This window comes from Salvelinus fontinalis, chromosome 9 (assembly GCF_029448725.1).
Source record: "Salvelinus fontinalis isolate EN_2023a chromosome 9, ASM2944872v1, whole genome shotgun sequence".
In the NCBI taxonomy this organism is placed as follows: Eukaryota; Metazoa; Chordata; class Actinopteri; order Salmoniformes; family Salmonidae; genus Salvelinus; species Salvelinus fontinalis.
In genome coordinates, this window is record NC_074673.1 from 24,483,583 (window position 1) to 24,503,067 (window position 19,485).

Consider the following 19,485-nt stretch of genomic DNA (forward strand, 5'->3'; position numbering starts at 1 on the left):
GGCACATGATTTATGAATTGATACGCAAAACAACGCCGGATTCAAAACTTCGAATTTTTCAATTTAAATTATTGTACAAAATTCTTGCAACTAATAGAATGTTATATATATGGGGGATACAATCTTCCCAGCTCTGTAGATTCTGCTGTGAGGAGGCAGAGTCATTAGACCATTTATTTTGGTATTGTCCGCATGTAGCTCGTTTTTGGTCACAGGTCCAGGAATGGTTGAAGAATTGCAACATTTGCGTAGAACTAACGCTACAGATAGCAATACTGGGGGATCTGAAAAGCCATAGTCAATCAATCAATAATATAATAATTATTTTAGCAAAAATGCTTATTTTTAATTTACAATCCGTGGAAGCTATGAGAATAGGAAGATTCAAATCTTTTGTGAAGCATCACAGCACAGTTGAAAAATATATGGCAAATAAAAATCCGAAATGGATGATGTTGGAAGATAGATGGGAAAGGTTGAGTGGAGCTGAAGGGTGGGACTAATAACAAGATAAACAATGTAGGGCATACGGGATCTGTGAAATGTGTATAGGTGCGGAGCTATTGTGAAATAGCACAGTTACAAGTGGAAATCAAACTGGATGGACAACAGAAATAGAGGAAGGACTAAGAACAAACAAGAGAGAACTATTATAAAGTAGACTGTGTCTGTAAAATGTGTATAAGATGTATAAATTGAAGGTAAAAACAGAAATGTTTATCAGTTTACTCCAATTGGGGGATCGGTGGTAGGGTTTGCGGGGAATAATAATAAAGGTATACTCTTTTAAAAAAGTATGTATGTCTATGTAGGTATGTGTATGTATATATGTGTATATGTATGCATACGTGAATGGATATATATATTTACCCCAAAAAATATGGGGGATTGGAAATGATGCAGACAATTACATTGGAAGCAACATTCTTTCCGCAATATTAAACTGATCCACCCCCCCAAAAAAAAAAAAAAAAAAAAAAAACTTTGGCTAGCATAGTGGAGCTCACGTGTCCATGAAGATTTTACGCGTGAACGAAAAATTCAACAAGTCATAATAATAGTCGAATAAACTGGTCAAACTCAGTTGATAATCCATCTTTAGGATGTTTTTCAGAAATCAATCAAATAACGTCCCAGACGGAGCATTTCTTCGTGTCTACCTAACGCATTGCAGAAAACGATATGACAAATCCAAGTGCGTAGCCAGGTACTACCAATATGGCTGACCTCTCACTCCAACGAGTCCCATCCGGTCCCAGAAAAAGCTAGAGACTTCATTCCACGTTCTACTGCCTGTTGACATCTAGTGGAAGGCGTATAAAGTGCATACAGATCCATAAATAAAAGACAATTAAATAGGCAATGCCTTTCACAGAGACCCATTTCAGAATTTTCACTTCCTCTTTGGAAGTTTGCCTGCCAAATGAGTTCTGTTTTACTCACAGATATAATGCAAACAGTTTAAGAAACCTCAGAGTGTTTTCTATCCAATAGTAATAATAATATGCATATCATATAATCTAGGACAAAGTACGAGGCCGTTTAAATTGGGCACGATTTTATCCAGAAGTGAAGAGGGCGCCCCCTATTAAGAAGAAGTTTTAAGCAACGAGTCGGAGTCAGAGGCCGAGCCTTCTCTGGTCTCTCCTCCACCCGTTACAGGGTCTGATATGTCGAAGTCTCCCACCATTAGCTCTGACAAATTGAAAATCCTGGTCATTAGCGACTCCATTACCCGCAGTATTAGACTTAAAAAGAATCATCCAGCGATCATACACTCTTTACCAGGGGGCAGGGCTACCGACGTTAAGGCTAATCTGAAGATGGTGCTAGCTAAGGCTAAAAATGGCGAGTGTAGAGAGTATAGGGATATTGTTATCCACGTCGCCACCAACGATGTTAGGATGAAACAGTCAGAGGTCACCAAGCGCAACATAGCTTCAGCGTGTAAATCAGCTAGATAGATGTGTCGGCATCGAGTAATTGTCTCTGGCCCCCTCCCAGTTAGGGGGAGTGATGAGCTCGACAGCAGTCTCACAACTCTATCCCTGGTTTAAAACTGTTCTCTGCCCCTCCTAAAATATAGAATTTGTAGATAATTGGCCCTCTTTCTGGGACTCACCCACAAAATGGACCAAGCCTGGCCTGCTGAGGAGTGACGGACTCCACCCTAGCTGGAGGGGTGCTCTCATCTTATCTATGAACATAGACAGGGCTCTAACTCCTCTAGCTCCACAATGAGATAGGGTGCAGGCCAGGCAGCAGGCTGTTAGCCACCCTGCCAGCTTAGTGGAGTCTGCCACTAGCACAGTCAGTGTAGTCAGCTGTGCCTCGATCTAGGTTGGGTAAAACGAAACATGACGGTGTTCGCTCTAGCAATCTCACTGGAATAAAGACCTCCTCCATTCCTGTCATTATTGAAAGAGATTGTGATATCTCACATCTCAAAATAGGGCTACTTAATTAATGTTATATCCCTCACTTCCAAGGCAGTTATAGTCAATTAACTAATCACTGATCCTAATCTTGATGTGACTGGCCTTACTGAAACATGGCTTAAGCCTGATGAATTTACTGTGTTAAATGAGGCCTCACCTCCTGGTTACACTAGAGACCTTATCCCCCGTGCATCCCGCAAAGGCGGAGGTGATGCTAACATTTACGATAGCAAATTTCAATTTACAAAAATAAATTACGTTTTCGTCTTCTGAGCTTCTAGTTATGAACTCTATGCAGCCTACTCAATCACTTTTTCTAGCTACTGTTTACAGGCCTCCTTGGCCGTATCGGACCACCATTTTATTACGTTTGCAATCGCAACAAGTAATTTGCTCAGTTTCTGAAACTGTCCGCCGCCATTGTCGCACCCCCTATTACCAGCCTGTTCAACCTCTCCTTCGTATCATCTGAGATCCCCAAGGATTGGAAAGCTGCCGCTGTCATCCCCCTCTTCAAAGGGGGAGACACCCTGGACCCAAACTGTTACAGACCTATATCCATCCTGCCCTGCCTAGCTAAGGTCTTCGAAAGCCAAGTCAACAAACAGATCACTGACCATCTCGAATCCCACCGTACCTTCTCCGCTGTGCAATCCGGTTTCCGAGCCGGTCACGGGTGCACCTCAGCCACGCTCAAGGTACTAAACGATATCATAACCGCCATCGATAAAAGACATTACTGTGCAGCCGTCTTCATCGACCTGGCCAAGGCTTTCGACTCTGTCAATCACCATATTCTTATCGGCAGACTCAATAGCCTCGGTTTTTCTAATGACTGCCTTGCCTGGTTCACCAACTACTTTGCAGACAGAGTTCAGTGTGTCAAATCGGAGGGCATGTTGTCCGGTCCTCTGGCAGTCTCTATGGGGGTACCACAGGGTTCAATTCTCGGGCCGACTCTTTTCTCTGTATACATCAATGATGTTGCTCTTGCTGCGGGCGATTCCCTGATCCACCTCTACGCAGACGACACCATTCTGTATACTTCCGGCCCTTCCCTGGACACTGTGCTATCTAACCTCCAAACGAGCTTCAATGCCATACAACACTCCTTCCGTGGCCTCCAACTGCTCTTAAACGCTAGTAAAACCAAATGCATGCTTTTCAACCGTTCGCTGCCTGCACCCGCACGCCTGACTAGCATCACCACCCTGGACGGTTCCGACCTAGAATATGTGGACATCTATAAGTACCTAGGTGTCTGGCTAGACTGCAAACTCTCCTTCCAGACTCATATCAAACATCTCCAATCCAAAATCAAATCTAGAGTCGGCTTTCTATTCCGGAACAAAGCCTCCTTCACTCACGCCGCCAAACTTACCCTAGTAAAACTGACTATCCTACCGATCCTCGACTTCGGCGATGTCATCTACAAAATAGCTTCCAATACTCTACTCAGCAAACTGGATGCAGTTTATCACAGTGCCATCCGTTTTGTTACTAAAGCACCTTATACGACCCACCACTGCGACCTGTATGCCCTAGTCGGCTGGCCCTCGCTACATGTTCGTCGTCAGACCCACTGGCTCCAGGTCATCTACAAGGCTATGCTAGGTAAAGTGCCGCCTTATCTCAGTTCACTGGTCACGATGGCTACACCCACCCGTAGCACGCGCTCCAGCAGGTGTATCTCACTGATCATCCCTAAAGCCAAAACCTCATTTGGACGCCTTTCCTTCCAGTTCTCTGCTGCCTGCGACTGGAACGAATTGCAAAAATCTCTGAAGTTGGAGACTTTTATCTCCCTCAACAACTTTAAAAATCTGCTATCCGAGCAGCTAACCGATCGCTGCAGCTGTACATAGTCCATCTGTAAACTACCCACCCAATTTACCTACCTCACCCCCATACTGCTTTTATTTATTTTACTTTTCTGCACTTTTGCACACCAGTATCTCTTCTTGCACATGATCATCTGATGATTTATCACTCCAGTGTTAATCTGCTAAATTGTAATTATTCGATTTATTGCCTACCTCATGCCTTTTGCACACATTGTATATTGATTATCTTTTTTCTACCATGTTATTGACTTGTCTATTGTTTACTCCATGTGTAACTGTGTTGTTGTCTGTTCACACTGCTATGCTTTATCTTGGCCAGGTCGCAGTTGCAAATGAGAACTTGTTCTCAACTAGCCTACCTGGTTAAATAAAGGTGAAATAAAAAAATAAAAAATGCACTTTTCGCACCAAAAGTGCGTTCATCTCTAGGTGACAGACCGCGTCTCCTTCCTGAGCGGTATGGCGGCTGCGTGGTCCCATGGTGTTTATACTTGCATTCTACTGTTTGTACAGATGAACGTGGTACCTTCAGGCATTTAGAAATTGCTCCCAAGGATGAACCAGACTTGTGGAGGTCTAAACATTTTTTTTCTGAAGTCTTGGCTGATTTCTTTTGATTTTCCCATGATGTCAAGCAAAGAGGCACTGAATTTGAAAGTTGGCCTTGAAATACATCCACAGGTACACCTCCAATTGACTCAATTATGATGTCAATTAGACTATCAGAAGCTTCTAAAGCCATGACATAATTTTCTGGAATTTTCCAAGCTGGTTAAAGGCACAGTCAACTTAGTGTATGTAAACTTTTGACCAACTGGAATTGTGATACAGTGAATTATAAGTGAAATAATCTTTCTGTAAACAATTGTTGGAAAAATTACTTGTGTCATGCACAAAGTAGATGTCCTTACCAACTTGCCAAAACTATAGTTTGTTATTAACAAGAAATTTGTGAAGCGGTTGAAAAACAAGTTTTAATGACTCCAACCTAAGTGTATGTAAACTTCCGACTTCAAGTGTACATGCCAGGCGGCGTCTGAGATAAAGGCCCCAAAATTGGACAAAGACTCCAGCCACCTGAGACACGGACTGTTCTCCATGCTCCCACTGACAGACTATACCGGTGCATCAAGGCTCAGACCAACCGTCTCCTAAACAGCTTCTATCCCCTGGCCATAAGATTATTAAATGGACATTGAGTAAGGAACTGGCACTGACCTGTATATACTTGCTTTCTTCAACCTATATGGTACTTCTTGTGTGTTTTTTGTATTATTATTGGGTTTTTTCTCTTTTCTACTATTATCTATATTATTATTACTATCACTGCATTATTGGAAAAGAGCTAACGAGGTAAGAATTCCACTGTTGTCACGCTGTAACGCTTGTCGTCTGGAGGAGAAGAAGAGGACCAAGGTACAGCGTGGTAAGTGTTCATATTCTTTAATTAAATCCGCAACACTAAACAAAAACAACAAACACGACAAACGAACAGGGTACTGTCACGCCCTGACATTAGAGAGCTTAGGTAGACCTTTTTCCCTCCTTTCAGTGTGGGTAGTTGTCTTTGTTTGTGGCACTACAGCCCTTAAGCTTCACGGTCGTTTTGTATTGTTTATTGTTTTTGTTGGCGTCATTCCAAAATAAAAAGTAATGTACGCCCACCACGCTGCGCTTTGGTCCAGTTCTTTCGACGGCCATGACAATTGTACTGTTTTACACCTATTGTATCCTGTGTATCCTGTGCACGCGGCGATTAAACTTTGAAACTTGAAACTACAGCATCGCTCTCAAGAACCTTATTTGGTTCCAACTTGCACCTCTATTTTTAAGAGTGTACAGTCAATCTCCAGGCTTCTCCTCGAACAACAAATGTTTGGTAACGTGCCAATACTCTGAACCAGATCCTCCACAGTCCTCTCCAAAGAGATCACACAGGGGTCAGGGGTCATGATGTCATTCCCCAATGCTCTCCTGGGACACCAGAGTCAGCTACACACGCACGGGAGGGAGAGATCATGTCCATATGCTCTCCTGGGAGACTAAAATGACCACTGGGACAGGAACACATCAGAACCCAGCCCGCAGCATCAGCCTCAACACGCCCCAAGGTAAAAGGTTCAAAGGTTTGATCAAGTACAAGGTCACACTCAGGCTTCCACAGGCACATGAATGATTTCACAAAGGTTTCAGGATTAAAATTTTCATCTAAATCTTAGTTAGCTCAGTATGGATAACTGTAGAAACAGTTTGTCTCACTGAGTAGAAAAAAAGTAGGTGAGACGATTACAGCCTTTCTTACTTTTGGGTACTGCATTAGACCCTCTGAATCACGCTGCCAGATTATACTGAGGTTCACTGTATTTTTTCACCACAAAAATGTTGCCATGACTAAAAAAAGATATAGTCTAACAGAAGAGCTCTGTTGGGCGTGTTGTTTTACCTTGTTACAATAACAGCAGCATCCACTATTTCTTTCTTTTACTACTATGCATCAATATGATCTGCCATTATGCATTTACAGTTCCCTCTGCAGTGATGTTCTATTGCCCCCCTGAGAGGGTAACTCATGTTGTGAGTGCAGATGATTCCCACACATCAGTAGCAGCGAGGGATCCATCTCCTCTCCCTCACAAAGGCAGGCTTGGAGCTGTTTTCTTTTGTCATCAGTAACGCTTCGGAGTAAAGGAGGTAATGGTGCCACAAGTGCTTAAATTAAACGAGATGAATTCCTGCTGTGAAAAATTGGTGAGCCACTCCCCCCTTCAGACACTGACAGCACTCTTCCCCCTCCGCACACACTTGCATCTGCCTGTGCCCGTGTGTACACACACAGACACATTCACACACATGCGTACACAGACACACACACACAACATTCTCCCTGACACCCACCTCTCCATCGCCCCTCCTGCCATTCCAAACTCAGCTCATGTTTATTCATCAGCCACTTAAATGCCTTGTTAAAACTAAATCAGAGGCCCTTTTTATGGTCCTACTCCTTACCCCAGGGGTCAGACAAGTTGGTGCTGAGGGGGACATGACCCTGGGGGCACAGAGTTGTGGCGGGAAGGGGGCACAGAGTTGAGGAGGGAAGGGGTCCTACATGGCAGGAAATAATTGTTGCCTACCCTCACCACCTGGGGTCGACCCGTCAGGAGGTCCAGGATCCAGTTGCAGAGGGAGGTGTTCAGTCCTAGGGTCTTAAGCTTGGTGACGAGCTTGGAGCGGATAATGGTGTTGAATGCTGAGCTGTAGTCTATTAACAGTATGCTCACATAGGTATTCCTCTTATCTAGGTGGGTGAGGGCAGTGTGGAGAGCAATTGAGATTGCATTGTCTATGGATCTGTTGGGGCGGTATGCAAATTGGAGTTGTGGAGTTGATTTGTGCCATAACCAGCCTCTCAAAGCAGTTCATGATTACGGATGTGAGTGCTACAGGGTGGCAGTCATTCAGGTATGAAGCCTTAAAAGAATGATGGTGATCATCTTAAAACATGTGGGTATTACAGACTGGGACAAGGACATGTTGAAAATTACTGTGAATATGCCATTCAGCTGTTCTGTGCACGCTCTGAGAACACACCCTGGAATACCGTTGGGCCCCTCGGCCTTGCGGGTGTTGACCTGTTTGAAGACCTTACCCAGTCCCTCACTCATAATGTTGTTATTGTCAAGGTGTGCATAAAATGCATTGAGTTCATCTGGTAGAGAGGCATTGTTAGGCAGATCATGGCTGGGTCTTTCTTTGTAATCTGTAATGGACTGTAGCCCCTGCCAAACGCGACGGGCGTTAGAGCCTGTGTAATATGAATCGACCTTATTTCTATATTGTCCTTCGACCTTATTTCTATATTGTCCTTTTGCATGTTTGATGACTCTGCAGAGGTCATAGTGGGACTTCTTGTTCTTATTCCTGTGGTAGCCATGTGTGTGGTAGCCCTGTCCTTTAGTTTGGCCCCAACCTCAGTGTTAATCCAGGGCTTTTTATTGGGAAAGCAGCAACCCTTTACTGTGGGGACAACGTCACCAATGCATTTCCTAATGAAGCCAGTGACGTAGGTGGTTAGCCCGTCGATATTGTCGGCGTAGTCTCGAAACACATTCCAATCAGTGCTAGCAAAGCATTCCTATAGCATAATCTCTGATTCTGGTGACCATTTCTCAAACGGAGCAAGTCACAGGTACTTCCTGTTTGAGCTTCTGCTCGTAAACAGAAAGCAGGAGTACGGAGTCATGATCTGATTTGCCAAATGGTGGACGCGGGAGGGCCTTGTATGCTTGCTTGTGGTTAGAATAACAGTGGTCTAGGACTTCCTCGCACCTAGTGGCGAAGGAGACATGTTGATGGAAGTTGGGCAACACGTGTCTTAGTGATGTGGAATTACAATCGCCGGCAACCAGAAAAGCAGACTCCAGATGACATTTTTCCTGCTTGTTTATAGCCCCATACAGTTTGTTAATTGCCAGCTTGTTATTTTTCTTGTCCTGAGGTGGAATGTATACAACAGTCACGATAACAGCTGAAAACTCCCTCAAAAGAGAGAAGAGTCGAGAATCCATCGAGTTAACCGAGATCCATGTTTCAGAAAAGCAGAAAATATTTCAGTTTCGCGAGTCCCGTTGGTACCAAATCCGCAAACGGATATCATCCATTTATATTACCAATTGACCAGTAAAATGGAGGGGAAAAGTTATTGTCAGTTTAAAAAAGTTATAGCTGATACATTTCGTGAAATTAAAGTAAAAAGAATCTACAAAAGAATCACAAAATAGCTCAATTGGGTGACGCTCAATGAGAGACGCTTATGAATGATAAAGATCTGCATCTCATCTATTAAAATGTTGGTACAAAGTTATAGTCTGTTAGTAGTCTGCTGTACTTGAAAAAATAACTGTGACATAGAGTAGACCGCTTAGAAGTAAGCCCATTAAACCTTATGAGCATGAATCACCATTCATTGAGTGATTATTTTTTATTGGTGATTAGAAGGTATTCATTTTTTTTAATTAGGGAGCAAGATCTAGACAATGAACACCTCCCGCCACAGTTGGTGACAATCTCTCGATCAGCTGATAAACAAGTTCCATCTTTATCAATCAGACTCTTGATCCGATTTTATATTTTGGTGTATTCAAATGTCAACTCCAGAAAGTTAACTTTATGAGTTGCATGTATCAGACCCTCATAGTGCACAGAGGTATTCAGGGCCTTATGTTCAGTCTCTCATAAAGACACTTGTAAAAACATCCAGAAGTCCATAAAAGTGTTCATATACTCTATGTATCCTCTCTTCACATTATCCCCAGCCTCTCTATAGTTTTCTCAAAACAAGCTTCAGGCTACTGTCTGACCAAACATATCTTATTAGGAGATGTGGAAAGTGATGGATACATAAGACTTCTATCCATGCCACACACATCCAACAGTAGAGCATAGGAAAGGTAATCCTTCCACCCCTCACCCTTTTTTGCTCTGTCACAGCCCACTGACCACCATCACTGCCCTGCCTAGCCCTGGCCGCCCCAGGCCGCTAACTGGCCCCAGAGGTTGGTTAAGTGTCCCTATCGGACCACAGTGGAGAGGAACAGCAGATTAGCCATGATCCTATCCATCTTATCCACTGTCGGTCAGCCCCTTCATACGCTCTGTTACACCAGTGTATAAAAGGAGGAGGTTTGTCCATTCAGGCCCTGGCATATGAATCCCAGACGCAGCGCACAAGAACAGGCTCTTTCAGCCACAGAAAATAGGCCTTTTTGGCACCTTTTATTCTGGTTGCTAAGGACCCCAGGGTTCACTGGCGAGCCCCCGTTGTGAAGGGACAATGGCCCGCGGTCGCCCGACGACGGTTGCCAGAGGAGGCATAATGTATGGGGAGGGACAGCGGGTGTTGTGGCCAGACGAAACGTCTCTCTTAAGACCTGCAGGATCTGGTGATTGACAGGTGGCTATATGCTCCAGTGCTGATCGCCCGGGAGGTCTGTCCTTCCTGGGGCCTGTGTGTGTGTGTGTGTTTGTGTATGAGTCTGTGAATATGCGTGCGTGCGTGTGTGCGTGTGTGTGTGTGTGTGTGTGTGTGTGTGTGTGTGTGTGTGTGCGGGTGCGTGCGTGCGTGCGTGCGTGCGTGCGTGCGTGCGCGGGTGCGTGCGGGTGCATGTGTGCGTGCGTGTGTGGGTGCGTGTGTGCGTGTGTGTGGGGGGGTGTGTGTGTGTGTGTGTGTGGGGGGGTGTGTGTGTGGGGGGGTGTGTGTGTGTGCGTGTGTGTGTGCGTGTGTGTGTGGGGGGGGGCGTGGGGGGTGCATGTGTGTGTGCGTGTGTGTGTGTGTGGGGGGGGGGGGGGGGTGTGTGTGTGTGTGCGTACGTGCGTGCGTGCGTGCGTGCGTGCGTGCGTGTGTGTGTGTGTGTGTGTGGGGGGGGGGGGGGTGGGTGCTGTGTGCGTACGTGTGTGCGTGCGTGTGTGTGGGGGGGGGGGGGGTGCGTGTGGGTGGTGTGTGTGTGTGTGTGTGTGGGGGGGGGGGGGGGGGGGTGCATGTGTGTGTGCGTGTGTGTGTGTGTGGGGGGGGGCGTGTGTGTGTGTGTGCGTACGTGCGTGCGTGCGTGCGTGTGTGTGTGTGGGGGGGGGGGGTTGCGTGTGGGTGCTGTGTGTGTGTGTGTGGGGGGGGGTGCGTGTGGGTGCGTGTGTGTGTGGGGGGGGGGGGGTGCGTGTGGGTGCGTGTGTGTGTGTGTGTGTGTGTGTGTGTGTGTGTGTGTGTGTGTGTGTGCGCGTGTGTGTGTTGGGGGGGGGGGGGGGGGGTGTGTTGTGTGTGTGCACGTGCGTGCGTGCGTGCACTACCAATAGAATAGCATTGGTGAAACCCTGAGAGTTCTGTTTGTAAGTCAATAGGATGGGGTCTCTCAAGTTTCAACTTCTAGCACATATTCTGGTCCATAACCAGCCCAGTTCACTATGGCCTAAAGGGGGAAGTATGCTCCATCTCTTCATTCAATCAAGTGCCACCGAAACTCCCAGTGAGTCCAATACATGTCTGCTGACTGTCTGGGCCCCACCAGAACATCCATCACAGCTCTTTGTTACCCCTAGTCAAGACTAGGTTCCCAGGGCCCTCAGACTGCTTTGTAAAATGCAAAGTGAATCAATGTGGTGTTAATGTACATTCCAATGTCTTAATAGACAGTGCAGATATACAGTGTGGGATTCTGATTTCATGTGTTTATTTTCATATAAGGATATAATGTGTTTATGCAGTTAATATATGTGTGTTGTGTACGCTAGTACCTGTCTGTGTACCCTCTTTACACATCCCTATCTGGGAACCAGCACTCCGCCAGTACCCAGACAGTCCCTCAGCAGTCCCCCTGTTCATTCGGGCCCAGGGGGTAAGGGGAACCAACAGAGGGGTGGTGGAGTGGGGTTGGGTGAGGAGCTAAAGGGGTGTGTGATACACAATCTTTCCTCTCTCAACCAGACATCTGGAACAGTCTGGACCCTTCTCTCCCAGACAGGGACCCCTAGCACCCCCAAATATGCCCAATATGCTCCCATCCCTCTTTCCCATTGACCTTGACCCCCCTGTCACAGTGGCCCTCCAGACAGACTGGAGTCAAAGGTTAGCCTGGTAGCCACACATCAGACATGGTTGATGGCCCATGCCTGCATTGAAGTGCATGGGAAATAATGGTAATCAGATTGAGAGTCAACCTGTTGGAATGTGGCTAGTGCATTCCTATAGACATGGACCCAAAGACCTAAAATAATTGCCGCAATAAAGCGCATGAACAATCCATATCATATGGCCAATTCTTTTTTAAAGCATTAGCTTATGTTTAAGCATATGACAGGACATATTGCTTTATAATTGCTAAATTGTTAATGTTGTTGTTGAAGAGCAACTGCCTCTAAAAAGCAACTTCTTGTTTAGAAAATGGCCTATGTGGGATCGAGTCAAAATTGACTACAAAGTGTGAATAGGATCATTTTGGTCATAGTCAGTCTCGTCCAAAACTGAGATTTGCAAGAGGTTAGGAAAAGACTGCATGCCACGGAATGAAGGGTATCGTAACAGTTTTCCATGGGTTGGGTTTATTTTAATTCTGCCAACATGTCCACAGCTGGCAGCACCCAAGTAATCATAAATTTGGAGCACCGCTGCACACCACCCGATCATAATGTCCATGGTCAATTCGATATCCCTATGGGGCTTGTTAGGGACCATCAGTAAATTACACTATGTACATGCAACAATATTTCAAAAGGTAACTAGCTCCAAATTTCAATTACTTAAAAACCTCAAACCATAAACTATACATTGTATATATTCATATACAAATATTGAAAGCATAAAATGAGACAACTGAAAGATGTGCAACGTTAAAATATTGTACAATTTACATTCTGTGATTTATTGACGGTCCCTAACTATCCCCAGAGATAGGCTATCCAAGTCAAACCAATTATGCTAAGATTGCACACCAGCTGGCTGAAATTAATTGGCTAAATAATTTGGCTAACTCTTCCCACCTGCAAACACACACAATAGACACCCACATCAAACCACACCTCGAAACAAACTCACGTTTGAAATCAGTCATGGCCGCTAGCTTCTTTATGAACCAAATCTAAAATGAATAAGGAAGTGTAGTCGCCCTTCTGGAAAATGGTATAGAATCACCTTGATCCCCTCTGTCAAAGACGCTTGGACCTTCTTTTTTGATTTTTTCAGTGGTATTGTTAACAAACACGCCCCCATAACGAAAATGAGAATTAAAAACAGGTTCAGCCCCTGGTTCGACTGTGATCTTGCAGAGTTACTCCACCTCAAGAATTGCATTTGGCGAAAGGCTCGGCACACGCATACTCAGGCTGACTGGCTCTCGTTCAGGCAAATGAGAATTAAGTGCACTCAGGCTATCCGGAAGACCAAAGTTAGTTACTTTAAGGAGCAGTTCTCTCTCTGTGGGTCTAACCCCAAGAAGTTCTGGAAAACGGTTAAAGACCTGGAGAATAAACCCTCCTCCTCACAGCTGCCCATGTCCCTTAAAGTTGATGGTGTGGTTGTTACTGACAAGAAGCACATGGCTGAGTTCTTTAATCACCACTTCATTAAGTCAAGATTCCTATTTGACTCAGCCATGCCTCCTTGCCCGTCCAACATTTCCTCATCTCCCACCCCTTCTAATGTGACTATGCCCAATGCTTCTCCCTTTTCCCCCTGCCCTGCTACAAAGTTTATCCCTGCAGGGAGTCACTGAGTCCGAGGTGCTAGAGGAGCTCCTGAAACTTGACCCCAAATAAACATTGGGGTCAGATGGTTTAGACCCTTTCTTCTTTAAGGTTGCTGCCCCTATCACCGCCATGGCTATCTCCGACCTTTTTAACCTGTCTCACCTTTCTGGGGAGGTTCCCATTGCTTGGAAGGCAGCCATGGTTCGTCCTTTATTTAAAGGGGGAGATCAAGCTGATCCTAACTGTTATAGGCCTATTTCTATTTTGCCCTGTTTATCAAAAGTGTTGGAAAACTTGAAAAATAATCAACTGACTGGCTTTCTTGATGTCTATAGTATTCTCTCTGGTATGCAATCTGGTTTACGCTCAGGTTATGGATATGTCACTGCAACCTTAAAAGTCCTCAATGATGTCACCATTGCCCTTGATTCCAAGCAATGTTGTGCTGCTATTTTAATTAACTTGGCCAAAGCTTTTGATACGGTAGACCATTTCATTCTTGTGGACCGGCTAAGGAATATGGGTGTCTCTGAGGGGTCTTTGGCCTGGTTTTCTAACTACCTCTCTCAAAGAGTGCAGTGTATAAAGTCAGAAAATCTGCTGTTTCATTCATTGCCTGTCACCAAGGAAGTACCCCAAGGCTCAATACTAGGCCCCACGCTCTTCTCAATTTACATCAACAATGTCACGTTCTGACCTTAGTGTTTTTGTTTTGTCTTTTGTTTTGTCTTTTGTTTTAGTTGGTCAGGGCGTGAGTTGGGTGGGTAATCTATGTTTTGTGTTTCTGTGTTGGTTTTCTGTGTTTGGCCTGATATGGTTCTCAATCAGAGGCAGCTGTCAATCGTTGTCCCTGATTGGGAACCATATTTAGGTATCCTGTTTTCTGTTGGGTTTTGTGGGTGGTTGTTTTCAGTCTTTGTGTGTCTGCAACAGACAGAACTGTTTTGGTTGTTACTTTGTTGTTTTGTAATTTGAAGTGTTCTGTTTTTGATTTATTAAATAAGATGAACACTAACCACGCTGCGCTTTGGTCCTCTCCTTCCACCGACGACAACCGTTACAAACAACATAGCTCAGGCAGTAGGAAGCTCTCACATCCATTTATATGCAGATGATACAGTCTTATACTCAGCAGGCCCCTCCCGGGATTTTGTGTTAAATGCTCTACAGCAATGCTTTCTTAGTGTACAACAAGCTTTCTCTACCCTTAAGCTTGTTCTGAACACCTCCAAAACAAAGGTAATGTGGTTTGGTAAGAAGAATGCCCCTCTCCCCACCGGTGTGATTACTACCTCTGAGGGTTTAGAGCTTGAGGTATTCGCTTCATACAAGTACTTGGGAGTATGGCTAGACGGTGCACACGTTCTCTCAGCACATATCAAAGCTGCAGGTTAAAGTTAAATCTAGACTTGGTTTTCTCTATCGTAATCGCTCCTCTTTCACCCAAACTGCCAAACTAACCCTGATTCAGATGACCATCCTACCCATACTAGATTACGGAGACATGATTTATAGATCGGCAGGTAAGGGTGATCTCGAGTGGCTAGATGTTCTTTACCATTCAGCCATCAGATGTGCCACCAATGCTCCTTATAGGACACATCACTGCACTCTATACTCCTCTGTAAACTGGTCATCTCTGTATACCCGTCGCAAGACACACTGGTTGATGCATATTTATAAAACCCTCTTAGGCCTCACTCCCCCCTATCTGAGATATCTACCGCAGCCCTCATCCTCCACATACAACACCCGTTCTGCCAGTCACATTCTGTTAAAGGTCCCCAAAGCACACACATCCCTGGGTCGCTCCTCTTTTCAGTTCGCTGCAGCTAGCGACTTGAAAGAGCTGCAACAAAACACTCAAACTGGACACTTTTATTTCAATCTTTTCATTCAAAGACTCAATCATGGACACTCTTACTGACAGTTGTGGCTGCTTTGCGTGATGTATTGTTGTCTCTAACTTCTTGCCCTTTGTGCTGTTGTGTGTGTCCAATAATGTTTATACCATGTTTTGTACTGCTACCATTTTGTGTTGCTACCATGTTGTTGTCATGTTGTGTTGCTACCATGCTGTGCTGTCATGTGTTGCTGCCTTGCTATGTTGTTGTCTTAGGTCTCTCTTTATGTAGTGTTGTGTTGTCTCTCTTGTCTTGATGTGTGTTTTGTGCTATATATGTTACATTTTTTAAAAATTAAAAAATAATCCCAGCCCCTGTCCCCACAGGAGGTATTTTGCCGTTTGGTAGGCCATCATTGTAAATAAGAAATTGTTCTTAACTGACTTGCCTAGTTAAATAAAGGTTAAATAAATTAAATAAAGTGACCTCAGACCTTTAAAATATGATAGACAATTTTCTATTCAATTTCATTTTTGGATTTGCTATTAAATATACATAGTTTCAGCTACTGTTCTTAGTAACGTTGTTCTGTTTCTGTATCCATAACTCATAGCTCAAATACACTCTACCTTTTACCAGGGGTGACTCCCCCTGGTTTCAACCAATCCATACCTCACTCTCATCCTTGCGCTACAGAACGTTCAGATAGAAATGTACTGTGTAGAACAAACCTGATTGTCTGCCTTGTTGAATAGAAGGGATCCCGTTAGCACATTTCTATATGCAATGTTTGGAATGTTTCACCTTTCTGAATAGACCCATAATGAGTTACTCAAATTGGTTGGATTGTTTTCTAGAGTGGCGGATGAAATTGTACTTTTCTCATTCAACCTCCTTAGCGCATAGCCTACAAGCAGTAATGGGCTATTTGTTTGTCTCTTGCTGTAAGAAGGAGGGCGGCTGAGTGTATTCAGCATTCCTCTCCTCCACCATTGGACGTCAACATTAGACACATGTTGACTCCAAAGCTTCCCACAGTTGTGTTAAGTTAGCTGGATGTCCTTTGGGTGGTGGACCATTCTTGATACACACAGGAAACTGTTGAGCGTGAAAAATCCAACAGTGTTGCAGTTCTTGACACAAACCGGTGCACCTGGCACATACTACCATACCCCATTCAAAGGCACTTACATTTATCATCTTGCCCATGCACCCTGTGAATGGCACACATACACAATCCATGTCTCAATTGTCTCAAGGCAAAAATCATTCTTTAACTTGTCTCCCCTTCATCTATACTGATTGAAGTGTAAGGGATCATATCTTTCACCTGGATTCACCAGTCAGTCTATGTCATGGAAAGAGCATGTGTTCCTAATGTTTTTTTTACTCATGTATACTCACGTGTATATCATGCATACCTTATAGACGTGGGTGTCAGGGAGTGACAGGAAAAGGTGGATCAGCAACCACTTATCTCCCTTATTATCTCTGTCAATTCAAGACCATGGGATTTATAAAATCACACGATTAAATTAGAAACAATAAAATCCTTTTATACTTCCAAATAATTCAGGGGTTGATCAACGTTAGAGATGTTTTTTGCCTTTTTCTTTTTAAACGTTTGGGCATATTAAGGCAGTTTTGCGCCATACGAAATTGCTTTGCAAATAAGTATAAATACGAAGATTAAAAACATATATATATATATATATATATATATATATATTTATAGACTATTAGAACTAGAAAATTAACGAAAAATGTGTGCCAAAATCTATATTTCCCTCTCTCCCTCCTGTTTCCGTTTTAAAGCATTTACGTTTCACACATTGTGTAGGCCTAGGTTATGTTGCCTTCATTGTGTAGGCCTGAACAATAGCCAGAGCAAAACAGTCTGAGAAATAATTGCACTAATAAACGTCAATTATTTGACTGTGAAATATTTGTAGCCCACTTTCGTCTAAAATGTTTTGTTTGTCAATTGAATAAGAGAGCAGCAGAACATTCCCTTTCACTTGCAGAAAGGCTTTTCAAGACGTTTCGTTGACATATTCCACGTTAGATAACAATTAGCCCTACCATTAATTGCTAATGTGAGGATTCAATCAAGAAATGAAAAGGGAACAAACTTTTATTTGATTTGCCATTGTGTAACAGTACGAAAATCAATTCGAACAATATACTGTAATTTCGTAAGAAATGCGAGAATGTAATATACATTTATATTTCCAAATATAGCAAAACGTTTGAGGACAAGGAGCTATTCATATTATAGGCCTACGTGTTATGTACCAATTTTACAGGTCTAAGGTAAGGTATGAAATAATATGATTTATTAAGACAATGATGTATAACCATGTTGAATACATTATATTCACACCTTGTTTTGAGCCCTACTTATGCTCTGGGAAGAGAGCCAGACATCGCTCGTCTCCAGTAGGGCTACATTACCCAGCTGTTAACTGTTCCAGTTTATAGGTATTACTAACAACGCTGCAATTATTCTGTGAGTGAGGCTTACGTTGTATCATATAGCAAGTGCCACGGACATAAGAGCATTTACCCAATCTAATGCATTGAGAGAGTGATGTCTGACATTCTCACTAATTGATTGTGACCTTACATTAATTGCATCTATTATTATTCGACGATTTCATAGCAATAAATCGATGAAAACGCATACGACCTAAATAAAACGGTTATTATTGAACATATAAAGACACAAACTGGAACCATATCATGTGCATAAATACAGATTAGATAAACAATAATGGCCTATGTCCGGTCCTGAATTGCAAGCCAGTTACAGATTCATTGGAAGTAGCTTATGTGGTTACTTTCAGCACTTCGAACCCATACCATAAATTAGCCTATCTGACATATGTAGTGGTATTGCTAATTCATCTCCCCTTTCTCCCAATAGGCCTTGGCGACAAATAAGGTTTTGCTGGTTAAGTGGCCTAAGTTTTGGGTCAATGTTTCATTCAAACAAATTGCAAACAATGAGATGTCCTGAATTAAAGGTACAGGGCACAAGTTGTCAAGGAATCTTAAATTAAGTCCATTTTCTCAAAAGGTGTAATTAAATAGGCCAAGATGCACATTCTCTGTTATGAAGGGCTTTTTTTAGCTATATTCCTGACATTCATGTGAGACTGGATTTTACAGCCTGAAATGTTTATTCTCCATGCCTGAAGGTGTCAGTCTTTCAAGCCAGCCCTCGATGACTGCATCTGAGACTCCATTGCTGAGAAGATTGAACATTTCACTGAAGCTCTGTCACTATCTCTTTGATACAAATATTATCCTCTCAGACCAGCTTTCTGCATCACGTTTTATGCCCATTGCATGTTATCCTTATTATAATTCACACCTTTGAATTAGCTGTTCCAGTTCAGTGACACTTTGGTATTGAATGTGAAATGAGTGATTATGATCAGAGTGACACCAGTCTGATACTTTTACCATTCTAATTAGGATTAGCTACAAACAGCTTAGTGATTATGTAGAGGCCCAGGTTCTTTAGGGAGAGAAAGGGGCCCTGTTGTCTCATACCAGCTCCTCAGACTCCTCCAACATCCAAGTCCAGATGCCCATAAATTGGATGAGGGTGGGGTACACTATAGTTTGGAATTGGGGTTGGTGTATGCCTTAAACAAACTGCTTTACCCCCAGTCTGAAGAAGTGGGGGGTGAGGATGTGTAGAAGGGGGTTGTAGGATACATTACATCAGCCTGATTATGAGTTTAGGCATGGCTCAGGTCTGACGGAGAGAGCGGGCAGCTCTCGAGTGATACTATTACATCCCGGGATGGGATGTGGGTCAGATAGGTCAGAGAAGTTCATAGGACCCATGCCTATTCTCATGCTAACGGCTGATACACTCACTGGATAGAAACATAAACAATTCCTATTCTCTCACTGTGAAACTTACTTCCAGCCCCCACTGACTGCTGAATTGGAAAATAAACACAATATTCCGATTGTGTTTCTTTCATTTACTACTTGCCATATAAAAAATTGAAAACTATTACCTTTTCACAAGACAACATGATTTTAATATTGTACAATCATCAATGATCAATCAGAAAAGAAACAAAATTGTAGTTACTACAGTATTATACAGAT